The sequence below is a fragment of the Manis javanica genome, chromosome 10, assembly GCF_040802235.1.
Source record: "Manis javanica isolate MJ-LG chromosome 10, MJ_LKY, whole genome shotgun sequence".
NCBI lineage: Eukaryota > Metazoa > Chordata > Mammalia > Pholidota > Manidae > Manis > Manis javanica.
Window position 1 is genome coordinate 22,123,161 of NC_133165.1, and position 26,566 is coordinate 22,149,726.

General features: G+C 37.9%; 1 protein-coding gene across 6 annotated transcripts in view; it reads right to left on the minus strand.

The window, feature by feature from the left end:
- The window catches only part of LOC140843999 (eukaryotic peptide chain release factor GTP-binding subunit ERF3A-like), a 157,471-nt gene that overhangs the window by 58,587 nt on the left and 72,318 nt on the right, over positions 1-26,566 (minus strand). For 2 of the 6 annotated variants that reach the window (XR_012122022.1, XM_073214846.1), the window contains one exon: positions 3,782-15,994. The exons of 2 other annotated variants lie outside the window; for them this stretch is intronic. The gene's annotated coding sequence lies outside the window, so the exon portion shown is untranslated. 2 more of the 6 variants (XR_012122020.1, XM_073214843.1) reach the window with 2 other exon arrangements.

A 26,566-nucleotide genomic window follows, 5' to 3' on the forward strand; every position in this document is an offset into this window, starting at 1 on the left:
GAGGGGTTAGTGAAGGAGAGAAGTTAACGTGGTCAGGAGGTAATCACAGCTACTGTCACCATTGTGGGAGGTTTGCACCCAGGAGCAGTGGGTGGTTATAAAAGCAATATTATTTTTTGTATATACTACAGAGAGAGTAGAAGAGATTTTGAGGGTATTTAATTATGGGGAAAAGTTGGTGGTAGAGGTGGTAGTGGTGGTTCTGGAAATTCTGGAAATAAAGACTGTGGGGTCTGACTCAATATAATTTGAATACTTAATGAAAATAAGACATTCTTTTGTAATCAGAGCAAATGATGCCTGGAAATTTGAACTCTACACAATCCTTTTCGGCATTAACGGTCTTGTTTTAGTCTTAGTTCTAGGCTATGCCTCAATGTCAGAATCCATCTTAGGCCTACTTATAAGCTATTACTTCTAATTTATCAAATGAAGTTTGATATTTTTACTTTAGATATCAAATAAAGTTTCTGGATTTTTTAAAAATTCTAATTATCTAATGAAGTTTAAGGACTTTCTTTACATTGCTCCTTGAGTTCATTCACAATTTGAGGGTCCAGTGTAACTTTGGTTCACATAACAATGTGCTGAAACACTTTCTCCTCTGTGAAATCTTTCATGGCCCCACTTAGGGAAAAGTTATTTTATCTTTTGATGGTCCATGCTATTTTTCCTGACTCAATTATAAGAGAGCCCATATTACTGTTCTTTTTTGCATATTCTATGTATCCTGTGCATATTCTATGGATCCTGTAGTTATACCATTTTCTGAAAACTCCTGTTTTCTAATTTCCTGTTTGTTTACTCAGCAAATATTAATTACTTTCTGTGCTCTTTTTCTCCTTCCCCTAGCACTCAGCGCAACACAGAACACACGCACAGTCAGTGCTCAGGAAGTGGGGGCAAAAAGCTGGCAAAAGCAAATATTTTCATTTCCTCAAGCTCCTTGGCATAGCTTCCTTCAGTATGTCCTTAATGGTCAGAATGGAAAACTGACATAACGGTGTCTTTTTTTCATAATTAAAAAAAAACATCTACACCTTGAAACCATCACTTGGATATTATCTTATTTCTAAGTAAATAATGAGATATTTTTTTAATATGGGATAAAACTCTTCACTGATTAGAGAAAGCTAGTCTGCTAATAGTTATGAGTCAGAAGCAGAACATATTTATCTACTCCTTTCACAGAGATCCCAAATAACAAAAGTTGCTGGTGATGCTTAGGAATATTTAAAAAAAGGAATTAAAATGCATCTAACTAGCGATCCCTTCAGCGGCTGATGGCTGGTTTGGATGAAACACTGAGGAACTACTCAGGGCTCACAAATACTGTTGACATTGCAGGAACATTCCCTTTTTTACAGAAGAAATATAGGTACAATAAAAATAACCACCAATATTGCAGAGGAGATGGAAGAAAATGTAATATGAAAACAAAATAGGAGTTTTCAAAACTGTGTGAATTTGTCACAAATTTTGAGCTTCTCATGTTTAACTGAAGTTGCATCTAGGCTTTCCACAATTTTACCTTCTTCTGCAAAGTACTAATTGAACAATTCATGGATCGAAATAGAAACCTTGTACAATTATGTGTTTAACAAGTAATTAATTTGATATTTCCTGTTGACCTCTTCACTCCAAGCTTTGTTATCTATATAAACTTGAAGCATTTTATTGCTTATTTTATTTTTAACAATGTCTCCCCTAGAATAAATTAAGGAATAACGACATGGAATGTTTTTAAACTTAAAATTGTTCTGAAGCTTTATGTACTATGAGATTATGGTTATATGAGCTTTTAAGCATTATTTCTCTTTAGAACAACTATTATCTGTGTGCTGGTTGTGATAGAAGGTATTTACAGAAAACCTTCAGTCATTGGAAGCCCCAATATGTGGGGAAATCGTGGATGAATGTTTGAAACAATTATAAAGAATGAAGGTATTATATTTCCTCTGAAAACCATCTACAATGATATCAATGAATGGAGTCAGCATAATTATTTAGATGAGATATCTATAGTGGGGACAGATACAGTGTGGGGTTAATTTCTAGAGTTTCCCACCTGGCCTTAGCGTGTCATATATACCACTGCTTCCTGCAGCCTCCAGGGCAAGGGGTGGAGAGAGGCAGTTCTCTCCTTCCATCCACTGCACAGCTGGTCTGGTGTCTGCCCTCAGAGTCCCTCCCAGAAGGGGAGGGTGGAGAAGTGAGTGGGCGCTGTGGCCGCCAGGGCTGCAGGACAGACTGGAGAGCACCGAGCCGGCTTTAGCTAGATGGATGGGGGAGGAAGGAGAGAGCGAACGAACGTAGCCGGGCCCCCTTGTGAGCAGTAAAAGGGTTTCTCCCAGCCTTGCCTTTCACTTGAATGATTTCAGTCGCACAGGTTTATTCACCCCTGTCCAGGAACACGCTCCCCCGTGGAGCTACATATAGCATACAGAAAAAAAATAATTTGCAGTAGAAGAAAATAGCATTGTAAAAGCAGAGAGCCTACAAGACAGAGAAGGCAAGTAGATGCTTCCTATTTGTAGAGGGCAACACAAAAACTCCTAATAGGCAGGATCCATAATAGAGCTGCCATCTCTTCCACTGGGTTAATTGCATTTCGCTGAATAGATGAACTCCCGATTCACCAAAATGGGCAGCTTCATGTACCCAAAAATCTCTGAATCTGTTCAAAGCGGGACGGGGAGCTGGGGGGACAGGGAGGATCAATATTAACATATTAAAGAGTCACAATTCTTCTTTTTTTTTTTCTTCTGAGTTTATTAACTGGAAAACACAAAAGTGAGGTGCTGGGACTTGCTCCTATGGGCCTGTGAGAGCCATTTGCACAGGTCTTCACAGCTGTACATCTAACGATGCAATGCTGTAATTAGCCATGGTGGGGATATTTACATGACAAAAATGACAAATGCTACCCATCAGAGTTTTTGTTTCTTGTTTTTTAAGAGTTGGTTTACCAGAACACCACTGCAAAAGATACAGAAACAATTAGAACCTTGAAATTAAAGTCAATAATTTATCATATCTCCTATCCAATTTCTGAACTCATTCTCTCCTCTCCACCAGGTTTCCTTCTGCCTGTTTGGATAAAATGCACCCACCTCTGTCTGACATACAGACAAATCATGCATCCAGCCCTGTGTATTTCCCCCAGTGCTTTAGACACTTGGAAACAGTCCATGTTTTCCTGCCTCCTTGAACTTTAGCATATGATGATCTCTCTGCTTAGGACAGTTTTCTCCCATGTTTGCTTCTCACGAATCCTACTCGTTCTTGAAACTCAGCTATGGGATCTGTCACTCCACTGGGAAACCTCTTCTTGACTTCCTCCATCACTACCATGAACTGAATGAAGGATTCTGCTTTATAATCCATTGTAGGCTCTGATTACCGTTATTATAGCAGAGTTATGTCACAGAGTCTGTATTAGTATTCTGTTGCTATTGTAACAAATTACCAAAATTTAGTGGCTTGAAATGACATGAATTTCTTCTTACAGACCTGGATGTCAGATACTTGAAGTGAGTCATGGCGGGCTAAAATCAGGGTGTTGGGAGGGCTCTGTTCCTTTGTTGAGGATCTAGGGGAGCCTCACTTTCTCATTTGTAGAAGCTGCCCATATCTTTCATCCTTGGGCATCTTTTCATCTTCAAAGCCAACAATGGTTCTTAGGTTTTTCTTACATCCCATCACTTCTGCCTCTCTCTTGTAAGGACATTTGTGGTTACATTTGGCCCATCTGGATAATCCAGGAAAATCTTCCTATTTTAGAATAAAATGATTAGTAACTTTACCTTTGTCACTGTAACTTACCTTTGTAATATAGCATAATATCATAAATTCTGGGGATTGGAACATGGACCTTTTTGGAAGGCCATTTTTCTGCCCAACACAGTCATAAATATTATTGAACTTGCATGTATACAGCCACAGCTTCCAGCACTGCATAAATGTTCAATGCAAAATTTTTCATTAAATTAGTATTCACAAAGTCATCAAGTTTTTCATAGAATCATGCAAGTTTAAAATTAGAAACAACCATAAAGATCAGTTATTTTCTTGAGCTATAGTAGAGGTTCTAAAGGTTTATTGATTATGTATCCTTTCGTAAGTTTTTGTTCTTGCCCTTATAAAACTCCCATTCTTACTCTGCTATATAAAAAGTTATTGAATACATAGCAAATGATGACAACATATTTAGAAGTCCTCAACCTTAATAAAAGCCTGCTGGACAAATCTTCTTAAACCCCTGTTTAAACGTTTCCATGAACTGCAAGTAAATTTCAAGAATCTGTTAACCATTCTGTATAGTTTTCCAGCATTCATCAAAAGTGTAGCATTCTCTAAACAGAAATCTGACCTAGAGCATAGCCTAAACAGTTATTTACAATTAATTTTAGTGTCTTGCTAACACATAAGTAAATATGCCATGTTTGAGTTCACAGAAAAAAATCTGTCTTTAAGTCCCTACTCTTTAAGTAAAAAATCAAAAGACTTTTTTTTTTACAACGAGACATGGATTAGCAATTTAATTCAAGCTGATATCCCAAAGCTAGTCAGAAGGCTACCATAAAATAAAGAAACTTTAAAGAAATATTTTGCCCAGTGGTCCAGAGATATATAATATAATATATAATATACAATATATGATATATATCTGTATATGTCTAAATGTATCTAACGTTCTCATAATATATACTATATCTGTATATGTCTAAATGTATCTAACATTCTCATCATTGAATACATTTTTACTTGACAAAAAATTACCACTTAACTCCACAGCCCTCCATAGCTTCTTTGATTTTGTGGAATTGGAGAAGCTGATTGCAGGTTGAATGCATGGATTAATGTAATTGAACATCAGTCTTACTATTCAAAAGACTTCTTACACAATGTTTTAACACTGTGTTACCTAATACAAGTCTACTGGTTTCAGTAATGACCACAGTATGGTTCTGGAAAGGCAAATTAAAAGAGGACATAAAAATTCAAAGGAAGTCAGTCAACACTGTTTACAAAGACATGGGATTCTTATATTGGCAAAATCAGTTTATTCTTAACAAAGCTAGATGAATAGTCAGCCACTGGATAATTTCTGGACTTTTTTATATCTTGTCAAGTTTAAAGTAACTTGAGATGATGTTGGATTTCTTTGAATATATGTAGTAGACCCCACCCCCACCCCAACCGTCCTAAGTATTAGGATTGAGAAAAGCTCTCTCTGTATGATAGGACTTGTCTCTCTCTTTTTTTGCAAATAATCTTTTGTTTGTTTCTCCAGGTTATTGTCTTCAAATTGTTCGTATTAACCACAAAATGGTCAAGCACTCACTCTTGTTTCTATAATCTTCCCTGTTCTGGTACATAGTTCCTCACTGTATAGGTTTGTCCTTTACTTCTTTGGTTTTCATGCCTGTAGAATTGCTGGGTAACTATAAGCAAAACTGTAAACTTCTTGATCACAGCATAATGAACCAGGGAATCATGAATGTTAAAGTCAGGGAAAGTTATTGAACTGTGAGCTTCAATTTCATAAAAAAGAATGTAAAATAATAATCACAGTTCTAGCACCCACTAGTGATCAAAAAATATCTATTATAATTTCCTTTCGAGAATGATTGAAAAGTACAATAGTGACACTTTTCAAACACAGGAACAAGGATGGGTCCATGAGGAAAAGTCAAGTGTTAACTGTAAAAGGCAAGGGTGCATATGAATATTCATGAGTGCTTTCACTGACTACTTACAGTTAGGAAGAGAATACCCTGAAGACAAAGGATAATGGTAATGGCATAAACAGAAGTCCCCAACTGTTTCATCCCATAATGCTTTACACAAAGGAAATTTGGGATAATTAGTGATTAACCTACCATCAGCCATCACAGAAGATGATAATTTTTTATTCTGGTTATAACTATTAAGTATGATTACAGAAGATGATTTTATAAAAAATTCATTTTTCTTATGGAATTAGTTCCTTTATTTCCTGAACCGAAACCTGTAAAATGAATAGCAGTTTATTTCTGTGATTACTTTCTCTGTAACAGAAAGGGGGCATATGGTCAATTTTAGATTGATTACATAGAATTGTTTTTATAGTTCAATTACATTTTTGGGTGAATACCAAGTCATGCATAGCTTAAAGTTAAAGATAAAATTCATGTTCCCCATGTTTTAAGGCACAGATTTTTTTCTCAGTCTGATTAAAATATCCTATTTATTGAGCACCTACTGTGAGTAAGAAACTGCCCTAGATGGTTTATATTCATAATTTCATTTACTGTTCATGGCAGGGCTCCTAAATGTATGATGCTATGCATTGACCTTTTCCAAGTCACACACCCAGAAGATGGAGTTGATGTCCCAGTGCTATGCCTTCTGACTCCTAGTAGAGGCTCCTGCAGGGCCTCACTGACTATTTTAGCCCGAGGCCCTCCATTATTTGGAAAGAAGCTATCAAAATCTCCTTAAGGTGGAATTATGCTGTTAAGTGGTTAAGCTGGAACATTTCCCAGAATTTCCTTCTCTACACAGTTTGGGTCAGGGTTAACCACAAGAGGAAATGCGCAAAATTTGGAAGGCAGAAGCAAAGCAGTATCCACTGTGCTCTGAAGATGCTGAGCGCCAAGCATGGCCAAAGCCCACCAAGCTGTGCTGACAGGCTAGTTTGCCTTGTGGGACAGCCGTCAGGCCCTCAGCTTTTGTGAGTCCTGGGCCAGGGAAGGGAGCAGATCTGTGGTGTAGGCACCAACTTTTCTGCTTATCACCCAGATCCAGAAAGCAGGAGTGTGGGGAAAGACAGATGTAGTCTCTGTTTGCTCATGTGGGTCGCAGTGTTTCTTGAGCATGCCAAATTTTTCTGGCTTTCCCCTGGTTTGTGTCAACTTTTCTCCACGTCATGCTAACCTACGGTGGTCTTAGGGCCACTTCCTGGCTTGAAAGAAACAACCTTCTGTAGAGTTCTCCACCGGCCCCCATATACTGGGCAAAGTTTAATGTTGATAAGAAATCACTTACTCTGCATCATACCTAGTGGTTCAGCCTCCCTGATGCAACCATGACTATCATGCCTGTAAAATGTCTGGCAATGATCATGTAGACAGATTATTTCTGAAATAATCAACAGAATCTCTCTGAAACAAACTATATCTCCATTACATTACAAGTTACACAGTAATTGTTTCCCTTCCTTAAAAGTGATTTATTTCAAAAGCTAAAGCAATCTAATGCTCATTCTATCAAACAACTGCATTGAACATATTAGAGTCACAGTATAATTTACATACTTGTATTTACATTCATGAAGCCAAAATACCAGTTTGTATTATTCATTAGCTCTTGACTATGAATCTTCTATAAGTCTTCTAAATTAATTTGCATAGGATCAATTCTAAACTTTGCTATTGACTGTGTTGTGCTTTGTTATTAATTACGGTGATTGGCTTCTAATTGCTCCATCTACTTATGCCCCTACTCAGCTTCTGCATTACTGACAATTACCCTGCCTTTAACACTACAAGAAATGTACTAAGTCTACATTTAAACTTACTTTAAACTCTAAAGTCAGGTTAAAGTAAATATTTAAATTCTATGTGCTGGGTCATGTCTTATTTTTTGCCCTCCAGATTAACCAGAAATAGCTGAATTTAGTATTTCATTTGAAATTTTTGGATTCTCCATGAACATGGATCTATGTAATGTCAGATAAGAATAAGAATCTCCTAGTATCTGAAAAGAATTAAGAAATAGTGCTAGGTACTAAAATGCAACTAATATGCACTTCTCTTTTCCTTATTTTTACCCTTTGTTTACATTTCTTGAGTCTCCATATTTGTGAAGAAGCTAAGACATGTAACTTTGACAACAGAGCCCCATTAACCTGGTGTTAATAAGAACTGGTAAAGGAATCAGAAACTGAACAGCTTCATTATGTGTCCTCAGTGTTTAAAAGCCTTCTCCATGCATTAATTTAATACTCATAAGAAATGTGTGGGTTAAGCAGTATTAGCCTTATTTCAAAAATGAGGAAATTGAAACTTAGTGATTTTAATGACAAAATCACAGAGCAAAGAAATGATTGAGTTAAGATTTGAATTTTGTCTCATCCATTTTTGAATATATTTTTTGTTTTTTTTATTAAGGTATCATTGATATATAATCTTATGCTCAAGTTTGCATGAGCAATATTGTGGTTACTACACTCCCCCCTATTATCAAGTCCCCACCACATATCCCATTACAGTCACTTTCCATCAGCATAGTAAGATGCTATAGAGTCACTACTTCAATTTTTGACTATGTTTTTTATTCAATTTTTTTAATGGAAAGCCAATGATATACTGGTTCTCAAATTTTAGAATATATTGGAATCACCTGGGGAGCTTGTTGAAACACAAATTGTTTCCAATTTCAGAGTTTCTGATTCAGTAGATCTATAATAGGATACAAGAAATTGCCTTTCTAATATGTTTTCAGTTGATAATTTTACTGCTGACTTAAGAACCACACTCAGAATCTTTGCTATTGGTGAACAGACTGTTGGTTACTATAAGGGAGAGGGGTTAAGGGAATGGGTGACATAGGTGAGGGGGATAAAGAGAGGTACAAACTTGAAATCATAAATTAGTCACAGGAATGGAAGTGTAGCATAAAGAATATAACCAAATTGTAATATGAGCATTTAGTAATGTTTGCTATTATCTAATGACCTTGTTCTACATCTGAAACCAAGATTATATTGTATATTAACTACATTGCAATTAAAAAAGATACAAAAAATAGACTATAATGGAGAACTTTACTTTAAAAAAATTTCAAAACACATGCAAATAAACAGTTGATATAATATATATTTTAATATACTTTGTTTTTTAGAACCATTTTAGATTTACAGAAATATTGAGAATACAGTACAGAGTACCATATACCACACACCAACTTCAATTATTGAAAGTTTATATTAGCATGATGCATTGTTATAATTAATAAACCAATAGTATGCATTATTTTTAACTATGGTTCACAGTTTATATTTAGATATTTTTAGTTCTTAGCTACTATCTTTCTTGGTCCTAGAAAGCACATTTGTTTTTGAATACTTCCTTACTTTATGTTTTTGTTTTTTGAACATTTCCTTGCTTTCTGGCACTACAAGTTGCTCCAGATTCATCTTGTATTCTTTCTTTCTTCGGTCCTAGAATCAGACATTCCTCCATGTATCCCTGGTTGCTTTTTCTAGAGAATGGTATTAGAGACCAAGAACTGGGGGTAGAACAATTCTGCTGCCTTGTTTCTCTTAGATTAGATCATCTGACAAAAAAAAGAATACTATGCCAATAACTGTGTTTATGTATATGTTAGCTTAGACTGCCATAACAAAATACTACAGCTTGGGCAGCTGGAAAACTGAAACTCATTTCTCACAGTTCTGGAGGATAGAATTTGAGAACAATGCTCTGACTTGGTCAGGTTTTGGTGAAGGCTGTCTTCCTAGTTTGCCAATGGCCACCTTCTCACTATAGCCTCACATGGCCTTTATTAAGTGGGTTCACACAGACATTTCTCTTTGTCTTTTCAGAAGGCCACAAATCCCATCACTAGGGAGCTTCTCTCATGATCTAATCTACCCTAGCTACTTGCCAAAGGCCCCATTTTCAAATATTGCCAAACTGGGGTTAGCACTTAAGGATAATAATTTGGGGGGTGCCATCCATGGCAGCTGCAAAGCATAGAGGCTTACATCTGTGTGCTCGGCCACTGGGTTCTGGCAGTGGAGACAGGCCCAGCAGCCAGGAAGCAGGAAACAGCACTTTCCTACTCCCAGGGGCTGAGCAGCTACAAAGAGTGGAGCTTCTGGGCACTAGAGGGCGCCACCTACAAATATAAAATGTCAAGGGAACCTGGTTCAAACCAGACTCCCACAAACACCAGAAAAAGGGTCAAGTGAAACAGAACTCATCGATCTTCCTGAAAGAGATTTCAAAATAAAAATCATAAACATGCTCATGGAGGTAAGAAAAATATTCAAGAACTTAGAGAAGAATTCTGCTCAGAGATCCATTCATTATGGAATACAGTATCAGAAATTAAACATACAATGGAGGGATTTAAAAACAGATTAGATATAGTGGAGGAGATGGTAAATGGAATAGAAATTCGAGAGGAGGAGTACAAATAAGCTGAGGAACACAGAGAGAAAAAAAGGATCTCGAGGAATGAAAGAATATTGAGAGAACCATGCGACCAATCCAAACAGAGAAATATTTGCATTTTAGGAGTACCAGAAGAAGAAGAGAGAAAAAGGGATAGAAAGTGTCTTTGAGGAGGTAATTGCTGAAAACTTCCCCAATCGGGGGAAGGAGATGGTGTCTCAGGCCATGGAGGTGCACAGATCTCCAAATACTAGGGACAAAAGGAAGACAACATCAAGACATATAATAATTAAAATGGCAAAGATCAAGGATCAGGACAGACTATAAAAAGCATCCAGAGACAGAAAAAAGATCACATACAAAGGAAAACTCATCAGGCTATCATCAGACTTCTCAACAGAAATCTTACAGGCTGGAAGGGAGTGGCATGATATATTTAATGCAATGAAGCAGAAGGGCCTGGAACCAAGAATACCGTACCTGGCAAGATTATCATTTAAATTTGAAGGACGAATTAAACAATTTCTAGGTAAGCAAAAGTTGAGAGAATTTACCTCCCACAAACCATTTCCACAGTGTATTTTGGAGGGACTGCTATAGATGGAACTGTTCCTAAGGCTAAATAGCTGTCACCAGAGGAAATAAAACCACAGTTAAGAAAGTAGAACAATTAATTGCTAAGCAGATGCAAAATTAAATAAACTACCCCCAAAGTCAGTCAAGGGATAGACGAAGAGTACAGAATATGACACCTAATATATAAATAATGGAGGAGGAAGAAAAAGGTGGGGGGGGAAACCCTTTAGATGGTGTTTGTAATAGCGATGTAATAGTGAGTTAAATTGGACTGTTAGATAGTAAGTAAGTTACCCCTAAACCTTTGGTAACCATGAATCTAAAGCCTGCAATGGCAATAAGTACATACATATCGATAACCACCTGAAATGTAAAAGGTCTGAATACACCAATCAAAAGACAGACAGTCACTGAATGGATAAAAACACAAGACCTGTCTATATGCTGCCTACAAGAGACTCACTTCAAACCCAAAGACATACACAGACTGAGAGTAAAGAGATGGAAAAAGATATTTCATGCAGCTAATAGGGAGAAAAAAACAGGTCCTTCAGTACTTGTAGCAGACTAAATAGAGTTCAAAACAAAGAAAGTAACGAGACAAAGAAGGTCATTACATAATGATAAAGGGGTCAGTCCAAGAGGAGGATATACCCATTATAAGTACATATGCACCCAACACAGGATCACCTACATGTGTGAAACAAATACTAACAGAATTAAAGGGGGAAATAGAATGCAATGCATTCATTTTAGGAGATTTCAACATGGTACTCACTCCAAAGGACAGATCAACCAGACAGAAAATAAGTAAAGAGACAGAGGCACTGAACAACACATTAGAAAAGATGGACCTAACAGACATTTACAGAACACTCCACCCAAAAGCAGCAGGGTACACATTCTTCTCAAGTGCACATGGAACATTTTCACAAATAGGTCCATAAACTATGGAAAATTTTCACAAATAGGTCATAAACAAAAAGAACCTCAATAAATTCAAAAAGATTGAAATTGTACCAACCAGCTTCTCATACCACAAAGGTATGAAACTAAAAATAAATTATATGAAGTAAATGAAAAATACAACAAACACGTGGAGGCTTAATTATATGCTTTCTAAATAACAAATGGATCAATGACCAAATAACTACAGAGATCAAGCAATATATGGAGACAAATGACAACAATAATGCAACACTGCAAAATCTGTGGGACCCAGCAAAGGCCGTGCTAAGAGGGAAGTATTTTGCAATACAGGCATACCTCAGGAAAGAAGAACAATCTCATATGAAGAGTCTAAACTCATAACTAGCAAAACTAGAAAAAGAAGGACAAATGAGCCCAAAGTCAGTAGAAGGAGGGACATAATAAGGACTAGAGCAGAAATAAATAAAATCATGAAGAATAAAACAATAGAAAGAATCAATGGAAGCAAGAGCTGGTTCTCTGAGAAAATTAACATAATAGATAAACCCTAGCCAGACTTATCAAGAAAAAAAAGAGAGTCTACTCACATAAACAGAATCAGAAATGAGAAAAGAGAAATCATGATGAACACCACAGAAATACAAAGAATTATTAGAGAATACTATGAAAATTTTTATTCTTATAAACTGGATAACCTAGAAGAAATGGACATTTTCTAGAAAAATACACCTTCCAAGGCTGACACAGGAAGAAACAAAATCTGAATAGACCAATTACCATCAACAAAACTGAATTGATAATCAAAAACTACCCAAGAACAAAATACCTGGACCAGATAGCTTCACTGCTGAATTTTATCGTTTAGTGATGACCTAATACCCATCCTCCTTGAAGTTTTCAAAAAAGTAGAAGAGGAGGGAATACTACCAAACTCATTCCACGAGGCCAGCATCACCCTAATACCAAAATCAGGAAAACACCCCACAAAAAAAGAAATTAAGAGACCAATATGACTGATGAACATAGATGCAAAAATCCTGAGCACAATATTAGCAAATTGAATGCAAAAAAACGTTTGAAAGATCATACACCATGATGAAGGAGGATTTACTCCAGGGGTGCAAGGATGGTACAACATTAGAAAATCCATCAACATCATCCACCACATCAACAACAAAAAAAATCCCACATGATCATTTCTATAGATGCTGAAAGAGCATTTGACAAAATTCAACATCCATTCATAATAAAAACTCTCAACAAAATGGTTATAAAGGGCAAGTACCTCAACATAATAAAGGCCACATATGACAAACCCACATCCAACATCATACCTAACAGCAGTTGAGTATGAGGAGGAAGCTGAAAGCTTATCCTTTAAGATCAGGAACAAGATAAGGATGCCCATTCTCCCCACTTTTATTCAACATAGTACTGGAGGTCCTAGCCACGGCACTCAGACAACACATAGAAATAAAAGGCATCCAGATTGTCAAGGAAGAAGTTAAACTGTCCCTGTTTGTAGATGACATGATAGTGTACATAAAAAACCCTACAGATTCCACTCCAAAACTATTAGATCTAATAAGTGAATTCAGAAAAGTTGCAGGATACAACATTAATACACAGAAATCTGTTGCATTCCTATACACTAGTGATGAAATAGCAGAAAGAGGAATCAGGGAAACAATTCCATTCACAATTGTATCAAAAAGAATAAAATACCTAGGAATAAACTGAACCAAGGAAGTGAAAGACCTATACCCTGAAAACTAAAAGACAATCATGAGAGAAATTCAAGAAGATACCAGTAAATGGAAACAACATCCTGTGCTCTTGGATAGAAAGAATTAATATTGTCAAAATGGTCATAGTGCCTAAAGCAATCTACAGAGTCTATGCAATCCCTCTCAAAATACCAATAGAATTCTTCAATGAACTAGAGCAAATAGTTCTAAACTACATATGGAATCACAAGAGACCCCGAATAGCCAAAGCAATCCTGAGAAGGAAGAATGAAGCGGTGGGGGGTGGGGGACAGGGATTACGCTCCCTGACTTCAAGCTCTACTCCAAAGCCACAGTAATCAAGACAATTTGGTGCTGGCACAAGAACAGACCCATAGACCATTGGAACAGACTAGAGAGTCCCAATATAAATGGAAGCATATATGGTCAATTAATATATGATAAAGGAGCCATGGACATACAGTGGGGAAATGACAGTCTCTTCAACAGCTGGTGTTGACAAAACTGGACAGCTACATGCAAGAGAATGAAACTGGATTATTGTCTAACCCCATACACAAAAGTAAACTCAAAATGGATCAAAGATCTGAATGTATGTTTTGAAACCATAAAACTCTTAGAAGACAACATAGGCAAAACTCTCTTGAATGTTAACATGAGCAACTTTTCCTGAACGCCTCTCTTCAGGCAGGGGAACACAAACAGCAATGAACAAATGGGACTATATCAAGCTAAAAAACTTTTGTACAGCAAAAGGACACTGTCAGCAGAACAAAAAGGCATCCTATAGTATGGGAGAATGTATTTGTAAATGACATATCCAACAAGGGGTTAACATCCAAAATATATAAAGAACTCATACACCTCAACAATGGAAAAGCAAATAAACCTACTAAAAAATGGGCAGAGGATATGAATGGACACTTCTCCTAAGAAGAAATTCACATGGCCAACAGGCACAGGAAAAGATGCTTCACATTGCTAATTATCAGGGAAATGGAAATTAAAATCACAATGAGATATCACCTCACATCAGTTAGGATGGCCAGCATTGTAAAGATGAGCAACAACAAATGCTGGCGAGGATGTGCAGAAAGGGGAACCCTCATACACTGCTGGTTGAATGTAAACTAGTTTATCAATTGTGGAAAGTAATGTAGAAGTTCCTCAAAATCTGAAAGTAAAAATACCATTTGACCCAGGAATTCCACTCCTAGGAATTTACCCAAAGAAAACAATTTCTCAGATTCAAAAAGACATGTGTGCCCCTATGTTTATCATGGCATATACTTATATTTACAGTAGTATATGCTGTATATTGTAAATATATGTCCCTGTATTTACAATAGCCAAGATATGGAAGCAACCTAACTGTCCATCAGTAGATAAATGGATAAAGAAGATGTGATACATATACACAATGGAATACTTTACATCCATAAGAAAGAAGCAAATCCTACCATTTGCCACAGCATGGCTGGAGCCGGAGCATATGATGCTCAATGAAATAAGCCAGGCAGAGAATGACAAGTACCAAATGTATTCCTTTTTTTGTGGAGCATAACAATAAAACAAAACTGAAGGGACAAAACAGCAGCAGACTCACAAATTCCAAGAGGGACTAGTGGTTACCAAAGGGGAGGGGTGGGAGAGGGAGTGGTAGGAGATTGAGGGGTATTATGATTAGTACACATGGTATGGGGTGGGGGCAAGGGGAAGACAGTGTAGCACAGAGAAGACATGTAGTGACTCTGTAGCATCTTACTACACTGATGGACAGTGGCTGCAATGGGGTAGGGGAGGCAACTCGATAATAAGGGTGAATGTAGTAACCACATTGTTTTTCATGTGAAACTTTCATAAGAGTGTATATCAATAATACCTTAAAAAAACTCGAGGTTGGATACAAACAGTCCACATAATTCCCCATGTGTGGGAATGGATACCAAAGATATGGGATAATGGTGGAAGGACCATGAAGTTGATCAGACTGAATTTATTGATATGGGCACATGAAGCAAAGATTCTGTATTTATTGTTAAAGTTCAGGGAGTCAGAGGAGCTCTGACAGTTTATTTGGTTGGTTAGTTGGACTTGGACTAAAAGATGTCTCACCTTGGGTCAATTAGAAACTCCATACCCACCTTGGTTTAATGTAGGTGAAGGGATTCAGAAGGTTAGGGAGATTGGAATGTTAGAATAGATTTGTCATTTTAAGAACCATTCATCCACACTGGGAGTGTCAAGAATATACTTTTATACATACTTTCCACAAATACTATGAGAAATAAATTTGTTGGGGTTGGAGGCGGGGCTCTGGCATCTGTGAAGAACTCTGTGATTGCTCTTCTTTACAGGGCAGACCTTAGAGTGGGAAATGCAGTCACTGAATTGGGAAGCCTAAAGGCAGTGGGGGTAAGCGGATCCCAGGCTGGCAGGCACCAAGTGGCCACCCGCAACCACCAGCAGCAGGATGGCCGTGGTTCCTGTAGGGGGCAGCAGCGTCCAAGCAGCAATCAGAATAGTCTGAACTGTGCAGACTTAAACGGCATTGACTAGTTGAACATGGTGTTCCTAGAATTAAAATAGATAGGAAGACTACTAAACTTTTACTTAGTCTGTATAAGCAGAAAAATCCTAGGCCAAATGAACAAAAGTCTAACATGAAACATAAAAACAGAGTCACGGCCCCTCAATCGATTCCCAAACTTGATCCAATTTACAGACCCAGAACCCTCTGAATGAAAGGAAAGCTGGGTCCCCTTGAGGAAGGGGAACACTACAAAAATTTTATTGCGAATCCTGCTCTCAGTCTTCACCAAAGGGATTATGACCTGTGGAATAGATACTTAGTAAAATACATTAGCCAAATGTGTAATAGCAAGATATTTATCAATTGATGATTTGATGGACTTAGTAAGTTCATTCAAGTTGTAGTAAGCCACTGTGAGGCTCCATTCATTCTTTTCAGGTTGAACAACAGGCAAAATTGAGCTGCCAAATGGGAAAGCAGTATGAGAACGAGTCATTAAATAGGCCATATCTGTAATAAGTTTGAATCCTTGAAGGTCAAGTTTTAATTTATATTGGGACACATTAACTATTTACTGGGTATCTTGAGCTTCCAACACCCATAAAAATGTCTTCAATATTCAGGCTATAAAGGGTAGATAATTAATTCAAGCTCTCATCTCTGACATCCTACAAGAAACTAAAATTAGTGCCCCAGGACCATTCCCAAAGACAGTGTAGACTGCAAAGAGAGCTAGAAAACTCTACTTAGTAAATTAAAATCATATTTGGAGTTAATAATGGAATCAGTACCCTATCTCATTGATTAAATCAGACAACTTTGAAAATAAACATTAGGCAACAAAAGACTGCCACAACATTATGTTGGCAGATTGGTCTTGTTACTCCTGGTTTGGGTGATTTCACTGGTTTGCTCTCTGGAGGCCCAAGTCCTTCAAATAAACCTTGTTTCAACCAAGCATAGCAAATGTGGCGGTCATGCAGATGAGTATGGCTAATGCAAGCCCTTCAGCCCGAAGACCTTGCTGGCTTTTCCGTCACCAGCGGAACTGACAACAGAGACAAACAACCCATAATGATTATCTAAATTGGGGGTCTGACTGCAAGCTGATGGTAGAGGTTCAGTCACAGCCACAGGTATTTTACTTAGCAAACAGTCTGTACCTATTAACAGCATATGCCCAAATCAGTCCATATAACTCAAAACCTGTTTTCAACACAACCCCTGTCATCTGTTATCTAGGCAAAGCCTTGGAATGTTGAGAGATTTTAGCTTCCACCAACCTTAAGTGGATTTTCAGTTGTGTTGGTAGGGTTCCAATGCTTTAGTCTAATTATTAGAGTGTCACAGATTGAAGTGTCACAGATTACAGCAGTGACACATCACTTTTGTTAGCAGTACAACCATAAAACCCCTTGAATTAAAAGCTATTTGTGAATCAAGCCCCCAGGCCTAATGTTGCCTTCAAATTCCAAATGTATCTCAGCCTTGTTAGACCATTAAGTCACAAAATTGGGATCCACATCAGCCTTAGTGCATATCTACTTGGGAAGAGTACCCCAGTCCCATATCCCCGAAGACCCTACCCTGGCCCTGGAACTCACCACTAGGGATGACTTTACCCCAGCCCCAGTCATCACTACTGGAGATGACCTGGCCCCCTGACCTGGAGATAACTTTACCCAGAACACGTGGACCACTGACCCACCAACATCCATGGACTTCCTCTTCTAAGGTCTGGCCAATTGAACAAAGGGTATTTATTACGTTTCTTCCTTCAGTATAGGGTTTCTATTACATTTCGTGAACTCACTCTTTGCTTATCCCATGATCTGCTATACTCCTTATTCTCTGCCAAAACGTACACCTTTACACTTCTGTGCCTAAAGGAAGATTAGAGTGGGCACCACTATCTGTGCTACTGTATATATATATAAAACTACTGCTTTCCCCAGGAGCAACTACCTCATTTAAAGGTCTACACCTCAACCCTCTGCAAGAGGATCTCTCATTCTCCAGCACCCGCTCATGTTCCACCCCTCCAGCTTTCCACCGTGACCTCCCACCATGTCTCTGACCCTGACCATCACAACTCTCCCTTCCCTTTGGCTACAAAAAATGCCATTAACCTTTACATATACCTTACTGAACTGTCAGGTGATGCAGCCCAACAATAACTGCTGGACCTGCCACTTTGACATGAGATATTATTGATGAAAAACGTACCTGATACCTTTATGAACTTTACAACTACATCAAGATATTGTTAGAGACCCTAGAAATTGCAGACCTGTTTTCTTGGCTATTGCAATATAAATGAATAACTTGTTTTTGGGCTAGTGTATAAAGGACTCCTTATGCTTCCACTTGCTTTTTTCCTTTTTTCTCTCATAATAAAATGCTTCTTATTCTGTTTAGGGCATCTTGCACCTACTTTCTGGAAGCCTAGTCTGTTACTCAGGTCACTCAAATACTTGAAATAATTGAGCTCAAAAGTTATGTCAAGATTCAAGGGGTGAATTTGAATACAGATTTTTTAAAAATGCTGTCTTGACCCACTCTTGAGTTCCTGGCTAGAGGCCAGTTTTCCTTCTTGAGCAGGTGATCAAATCCATAACCCAGCCACTTCATGGGGCTCACATATTCTGGGGCCACTAGTCACCTTCAGTAATTGCTCAGAGGACCAGGTACCAGACAACTAGGAGTAGCAGGAATGCCCTCGGCCTAAAATTATTCGAATTGGCCACTCCACAGAGATCTTGGGAAACCTAGCCAACCCCATCCTGGTTGCCATATATAAATTGCCACCTGTACAGCTACAGCTCGCTGTCACCCTGTCCCTGGGTACAAACCCCAGTTTGACCCTAGCTGGCAGCCTTCTCTTGTTTGGAACTCTAAGTAAGAAGAGTTTGGCCTTTCATCTATGTGAGTGTCATTGTGTTGTGCCCTGCCATCAAAAGAATCTTTACATCTTTTTTTAAATTTTTTATTAAGGTATGATTGATATACACTCTTATGAAGGTTTTACATGAGAAAACAATGTGGTTACTACATTTACCCATATTATCAAGTCCCCACCCATAACCCAATGCAGTCACTGTCCATCAGTGCAGCAAGATGCCACAGATCCACTGTGTGCCTTCTCTGTGCTACACTGTTCTCCCCGTGATACCCCACACCATGTGTACTAAACATAATACCTCTCAATCCCCTTCTCCCTCCCTCCCCACCCGACCTCCCACACCCCTCCCTTTGGTAACCACTAGTTCCTTCTTGGAGTTTCTGAGTCTGCTGCTATTTTGTTCCTTCAGTTTTGCTTCATTGTTATACTCCACAGAAGAGGGAAATCATTTGGCATTTGTCTTTCTCTGCCTGGCTTATTTCACAGAGCATAATGTCCTCCAGCTCCATCCATGTTGTTGCAAATGGTAGGATTTGTTTCTTTCTTATGGCCCAATAGTATTCCATTGTGTATATGTACCACATCTTCTTTACCCATTCATCTACTGATGGACACTTAGGTTGTTTCCATATATTGGCTATTGTAAATAGTGCTGCGATAAACATAGGGGTGCATATGTCTTTTAGAATCTGAGAAGTTGTATTCTTTGGGTAAATTCCAAGGAGTGGGATTCCAGGGTCAAATGGTATTTCTATTTTTAGTTTTTTGAGGAACCTCCATATTGCTTTCCACAATGGTTCAACTAGCTTACATTCCACCAGCAGTGTAGGAGGGTTCGCCTTTCTCCACATCCTCGCTAGCATTTTTTGTTCTTAGTCTTTTTGATGCTGGCCATCCTTACTGGTGTAAGGTAATATCACATTGTGGTTTTAATTTGCATTTCCCTAATGGTTAGTGATGTGGAGCATCTTTTCATGTATCTGTTTGCCATCTGAATTTTTTCTTTGGAGAACTGTCTCTTCATTCCTCTGCCCATTTGTTAATTGGGTTATTTGCTTTTTGGGTGTTGAGGCATGTAAGTTCCTTATATATTTTGGATGTTAACCCCTTGTGGGATATGTCATTTACAAATATATTCTCCCATACTGTAGGATGCCTTTTTGTTCTGTTGATGGTGTCGTTTGCCATACAGAAACTTTTTAGTTTGATGTAGTCCCATGAATTCATTTTTGCTTTTGTTTCACTTGCTCTAGGAGATGCGTTCAGGAAGAAGTTGCTCATGCTTATATTCAGGAGACGTTTCCCTATGTTGCCTTCTAAGTGTTTTATGGTTTCATGACTTACATTCAAGTCTTTAATCCATTTTGAGTTTACTTTTGGGTATGGGGTTAAACAATACTCCAGTTTCATTCTTCTGCATGCAGCTGTCCAGATTTGCCAACACCAGCTGTTGAAGAGACTGTCACTTCCCCATTGTGTATCCATGGCTCCTTTATCGTATATTAATTGATCATATATGCTTGGGTTTATATCAGGGCTCTCTAGTCTGTTCCATTGGTCTATGAGTCTGTTTTGTGCCAGTACCAAATTATCTTGATTACTGTAGCTTTAGAGTAGAGCTTGAAGTCAGGGAGCATAATGCCCCCAGCTTCATTCTTCCTTCTCAGAATTGCTTTGGCTATTCGAGGTCTTTTGTGGTTCCTTATTAATTTCAGAACAATTTTCTCTTGTTCCTTGAAGAATGCTGTTGGTATTTTGATAGAAATTGCATTGAATCTATAGATTGCTTTAGGCAGGATGGCCATTTTGACAATATTAATTCTTCCTATCCATGAGCATGGAATGAGTCTCCATTTATTGGTATATTCTTTAATTTCTCTTAAGAGTGTCTTGTAGTTTTCAGGGTATAGGTCTTTCACTTCCTTGGTTAGGTTTATTCCTAGGTATTTTATTCTTTTTGATGCAACTGTGAATGGAATTGTTTTCCTGATTTCTCTCTCTGCTAGTTCATTGTTCGTGTATAGGAATGCCAAAGATTTCTGTGTATTAATTTTGTATCCTGCAAGTTTGCTGAATTCAGATATTAGATCTAGTAGTTTTGGTATGGATTCTTTGGGGTTTTCTACGTACAATATCATCTCATCTGCAAACAGGGACAGTTTAAGTTCTTCCTTGACAATCTGGATACCTTTAATTTCTTTGTTTTGTCTAATTGCTGTGGCTAGGACCTCCAGTACTGTGTTGAATAGAAGTGGGGAAAGTGGGCATCCTTGTCCTGTTCCCGATCTTAAAGGAAAAGCTTTCAGCGTCTCACTGTTAATTATGACTTTGGCTGTGGGTTTGTCAAATATGGCCTTTATTATGTTGAGGTCCTTGCCCTCATACCCATTTTGCTGAGTTTTTATCATGAATGGATGTTGAATTTTGTCACATGATTTTTCAGCATCTATGGATATGATCATGTGTTTTTTGCCTTCTTTTTGTTAATGTGGTGGATCACGATGGATTTTCTAATGTTGTACCATCCTTGCATCCCTGGGATGAATCCCACTTATCATGATGGATGATCTTTTTGATGTATTTTTGAACTTGGTTTGCTAATATTTTGTTGAGAATTTTTGCGTCTATGTTCATTAGGGATATTGGTCTCTAATTTTCTTTTTTTTGTGGTGTCTTTGCCTGGTTTTGGTATTAGAGTGATGCTGGTCTCATAGAATGAGTTTGGAAGTATGCTCTCTTCTTCTATTCTTTGGAAAACTTTAAGGAGGATGGGTGTTAGGTCTTAACTAAATGTTTGATAAAATTCAGTGGTGAAGCCATCTGGTCCAGGTGTTTTGTTCTTAGGTAGTTTCTGGATTAGCAGTTTAACTTTGCTGCCAGTAATTGATGTGTTCAGATTTTCTGTTTCTTCCTTGGTCAGCCTTGGAAGGTTGTATTTTTCTATAAAGTTGACCATTTCTTCTAGGTTATCCAGTTTGTTAGCATAAAATTTTTCATAGTATTCTCCAATTTTCTTTGTAATTCTGTGGTGTCCATAGTGATTTTCTTTTCTCATTTCTGATTCTGTTTATAAGTGTATAGACACTCTTTTTTTCTTGATGAGTCTGGCTAGGGGTTTATCTATTTTGTTTATTTTCACAAAGAACCAGCTCTTGCTTTAATTGATTCTTTCTATAGTTTTATTCTTCTTGATTTTATTTATTTCTGCTCTAATCCTTATTATGTCCCTCCTTCTACTGACTTTAGCCTCATTTGTTCTTCTTTTTCTAGTTTCATTAATTCTGAATTTAGACTGCTTTTATGGGATTGTTCTTCTTTCCTGAGGTAGGCCTGTATTGCAATATACTTTCCTCTTAGCACAGCCTTGGCTGCATCCCACAGATTTTGCGGTGTTGAATTATTGTTGTCATTTGTCTTCATATATTGATTGATGTGTGTTTTTATTTGGTCATTGATCCATGGGTTATTTAGGAGCATGTTGTGAAGCCTCCAGGTGTTTGTGGGATTTTCCATTTTCTTTGTGTAATTTATTTCTAGTTTCATACCTCTGTGGTATGAGAAACTGGTTGGTACAATTTCAATATTTTTGAATTTACTGAGGCACTTTTTGTGGCCTAGCATATGATCTATTCTTGAGAATGTGCCATGTGTACGTGAGAAGAATGTGTATTCTGCTGCTTTTGGGTGCAGAGTTCTGTAGATGTCTCTTAGGTCCATCTGTTCTAATGTGTTGTTCAGGGCCTCTGTATCGTTACTTATTTTCTGTGTGGTTGATCTGTCCTTCAGAGTGAGTGGCATGTTGAAGTCTCCTAGAAACAATGCACTGCATTCTATTTCCCCTTTTAATTCAGTTAGTATTTGTTTCACATACATAGGTACTCCTGTGTTGGGAGCATAAATATTTATAATGGTTATATCTTCTTGTTGGATTGACCCCTTTATCATTATGTAATGTCCTTCTTTGTCTCTTGCGACTTTCTCTGTTTTAAAGTCTATTTTGTCTGATACAAGTACTGCAGTTCCTGCTTTTTTCTCTCTATTAGTTGCTTGAAATATCTTTTTCCATCCCTTCACTTTTAGTCTGTGTATGTCTTTGTGTTTAAAGTGAGTCTCTTGTAGGCAGCATATAGATTGCTCTTGTTTTTTTATCCATTCAGTGACTCTATGTCTTTTGATGGGTGCATTCAGTCCATTTACATTTAGGGTGATTATCGAAAGGTGTGTACTTATTGCCATTGCGGACTTTAGATTCGTGGTTACCAAACCTTCATGGTTAACTTCCTTATTATCTAAGAGTCTAACTTAACTCACTTAATATGCTATTACAAACACAATCTAACGGTTCTTTTCTTTTTCTCCTCCTATTTCTTCCTCCTCCATTCTTTATATATTAGGTATCATATTCTGTACTCTTTGTGTATCCCTTGATTGAGTTTGGGGATAGTTAATTTAATTTTGCATTTGCTTAGTAATTAGTTGTTCTACTTTCTTTACTGTGGTTTTATTACCTCTGGTGACAGCTATTCAACCTTACGAACACTTCCATCTATAGCAGTCCCTCCAAAATAGACTGTAGAGATGTTTTGTGGGGGTAAATTCCCTCAGCTTTTGCTTATCTGGAAATTGTTTAATCCCTCCTTCTAATTTAAATGATAATCTTACCAGATAAAGTAATCTTGGTTCCAGGCCCTTCTGCTTCATGGCATTAAATACATCATGCCACTCCATTCTGGCCTGTAAGGTTTCTGCTGAGAAGTCTGATGTTAACCAGATGAGCTTTCCTTTGTATATGATCTTATTTCTCTCTGGCTGCTTTAGTAGTCTGTCTTTATCCTTGATCTTTGTCATTTTAAATACTATATGTGTTGGTAATGTCTTCCTTGGGTCCCTTGTGTTGGGAGATCTGTGGATCTCCATGGCCTGAGAGACTATCTCCTTCCCCAGATTGGGGATGTCTTCAGCAATTACCTCCTCAAAGACACTTTCTATCCCTTTTTCTCTCTCTTCTTCTTCTGGTACCCCTATAATACAAGTATCATTCCATTTGGTTGGTCACACAGTTCTCTCAATATTCTTTCATTCTTAGAAATCCTTTGTTCTCTCTGTGCCTCATCTTTGTAGTCTTCTTCTCTAGTTTCCATTTCATTTATTGACTCCTCCACCTCATCCAATCTGTTTTTAATACCCTCTATTCTGCTTTTCAACAATCGGATCTCCCACTGAAATTCATTCCTGAGTTCTTGGATGTCTTTCTGTACCTCCATGAGCATGTTAATGATTTTTATTTTAACTCCCTTTCAGGAAGAGTCATGTGGTCCATGTCATCTGTCTCAGGGGTTATATTAATTTTGCTCTGTACCAGATTCGTTTGTCATTTCATAGTTGTATATGGTGCCATCTAGTGTCCAGAAGCTCTACTCTTGGGAGCTACTCAGCCCCTGAAGCAATGTCGCAGGTCACAGGGGAGTGGTGTTGGTGCCTGGCGGGAGGGGGGGGAAGATCTGTTTCCTGCTTCCCAGCTGCTGTGCCTGTCTCCACTGCCTGAACCAGTGGGCCGAGCACACTGATATAAACTTTTGTTGCAGAGCAACTGCATATGGATCCCTGCTTTCCACAAGCAGCTGGAATCTCAGTCTCTTCAGGAATTCTGCCCGTCTTAGCTTTCCAACCCTGTAATCGTGAGAGTATCATGAAAGTACCATGAAATGTAGGTTTGTGCTCCCAGAGCAGCTCTCCGGAGTTAGATAGTCAGCAGTCCCAGGCCTCCATTCCCTCCCCGCTCTGTTTCTCTTCCTCCTGCTGGTGAGCTGGGGTAGGGGAATGGCTTGGGTCCTGCTGGGCCACAGCTTTGGTACATTACCCTGTTCCACGATGTCTGCTCTTTTCTCCAGGTGTATGCAGTCTGGTGCAGTCCTGTTTCCTGTTGCTCTCCCAGGGTCAGTTGTATTAATTATAATTTTGTATTACATGAAGTTTTAGGAGGAAGTCTCTCTCTCACCTCTCACACTGCCATCTTTAATCCCACAAATCGAATCTTAACATTTTATTAAAAAAAAAAAACTTGTAGGGTTCCAGACCAGCTCCACAATATGACACTTTAAACCTGCATGCCTATAATAACTACACCAGAGTTGCTAGTTTTTTTAGTGACCTCCATGTCCACTTTTCTGCTGGTGCCAACAGAGAAGCAAAGGGAGTTTCAGGAAACTTATCACCAGTGTGAATTATAAGCCTCCAATAAAACTAGAGACAACAGTAGTGATTGAAAGATCCATTCAGGAAGTGTAGAAATACAAAAGTTCTGATCTCCCACAAAATTTTAGGCAATGGTTATCAACTCTGGCAGCCAACTGAATCACCAGGGGAGATTTTACTAAATACCGTGCTGAGGCCCCAACCTGGAGACTCTGATTAGATCCAGGTGTTCACATTCGTGAGGGTTTCTCAAGTGACTCAAACATGATGAAGTAAAGGAATCATTAATGAGATAGAAGAAGCTAACCCTGGGCAACAGAGATGCAAATTTAAATGGGTGCTATATTAAAGAAGATCAGAGAACAACAAGCAATAAAAAGTAGCTGATAATCATTAAAGGTTAATGTATGATTATCTCTGTATCATAATTGATTGTTCAATTGGTTGTTCAATGATAATGGACATCCTTCTGTCATATAGTGTCACTGCTTGGTATTGTCTACCTAGAAAATTCTTTTATTCCCCAATATTCCTTGTATTTAGGGCCTGTGTCTTGATCTTACTAAGGGAATGTCACCAAAAATGATGTGCACCACTCTTAGGCCAAGGTAATTAAGGAGAAGTTTGTATTGTCTCCAACCACTTTCTCTGGCTAGTTGTCAGCATGCAGAGTAACCTTCATTCATGTTAAATGTGACATTGTGTCATCCTATGTCCATGTCAGGACACTACCCCCCACCTCCAACTTAGAATACCTGAACTAGATTGTTATATTCACAAGAAATGTAGTTCCACTGTATCAAGCCACTGATATTTCATATGTGTTTATTACCACAAATAACACTTTAATCTACAAAATTTTAATGATGGGGTGCTGCAGTCTAAAGTGTGTGGTCATGGCTGAGTGGTTGGGTGGTTTTCAATAAAGAAAAATATATAAAGCTGAGTAGAAGTTAGGACGTTAGGACTGCCTAATGATGCTGTGGGAAAGCCGTTTCCTTTACTAACTTCGAAGGCAGCCACATGCCTAATGAACCTAAAGACTGTGGAGAAATTGTTATGAAGAACCAGCATGTCATAGCCTGTGTTGGCTATTACTCGGTTGTCTTTAGCAAGATATTACAAGAAAGATACGAGCTTAGGCAAGAATTGGTTCATTTTCAAACAAAAACAAATTATGTGGTTGTAGATGAAACATTAATATTTTTACATCATTAATTTCCAAGCTTAATATTGCAGATTTTTTAAAATAATCATTTCATCTATGGTAGAACAAAATAAAAGATATGGGACTCAAATAATAAAATAATACTTTCATAATGCTTTCTCTTAGTTTCTTTCATATTTTAACTCATCAATATACATGGTTTAAAAGGATTATGGTGAGAGTAATCTATACCTATAATGGGAAAACTATGCAAATGAAAGTTATGGCAAAACATACTGCCCTTAGCACTCTTTTTTTATAATTCAAAAGGGAAATAACTGTCATGGAGTGTGGAAAAGAGTATTTGTT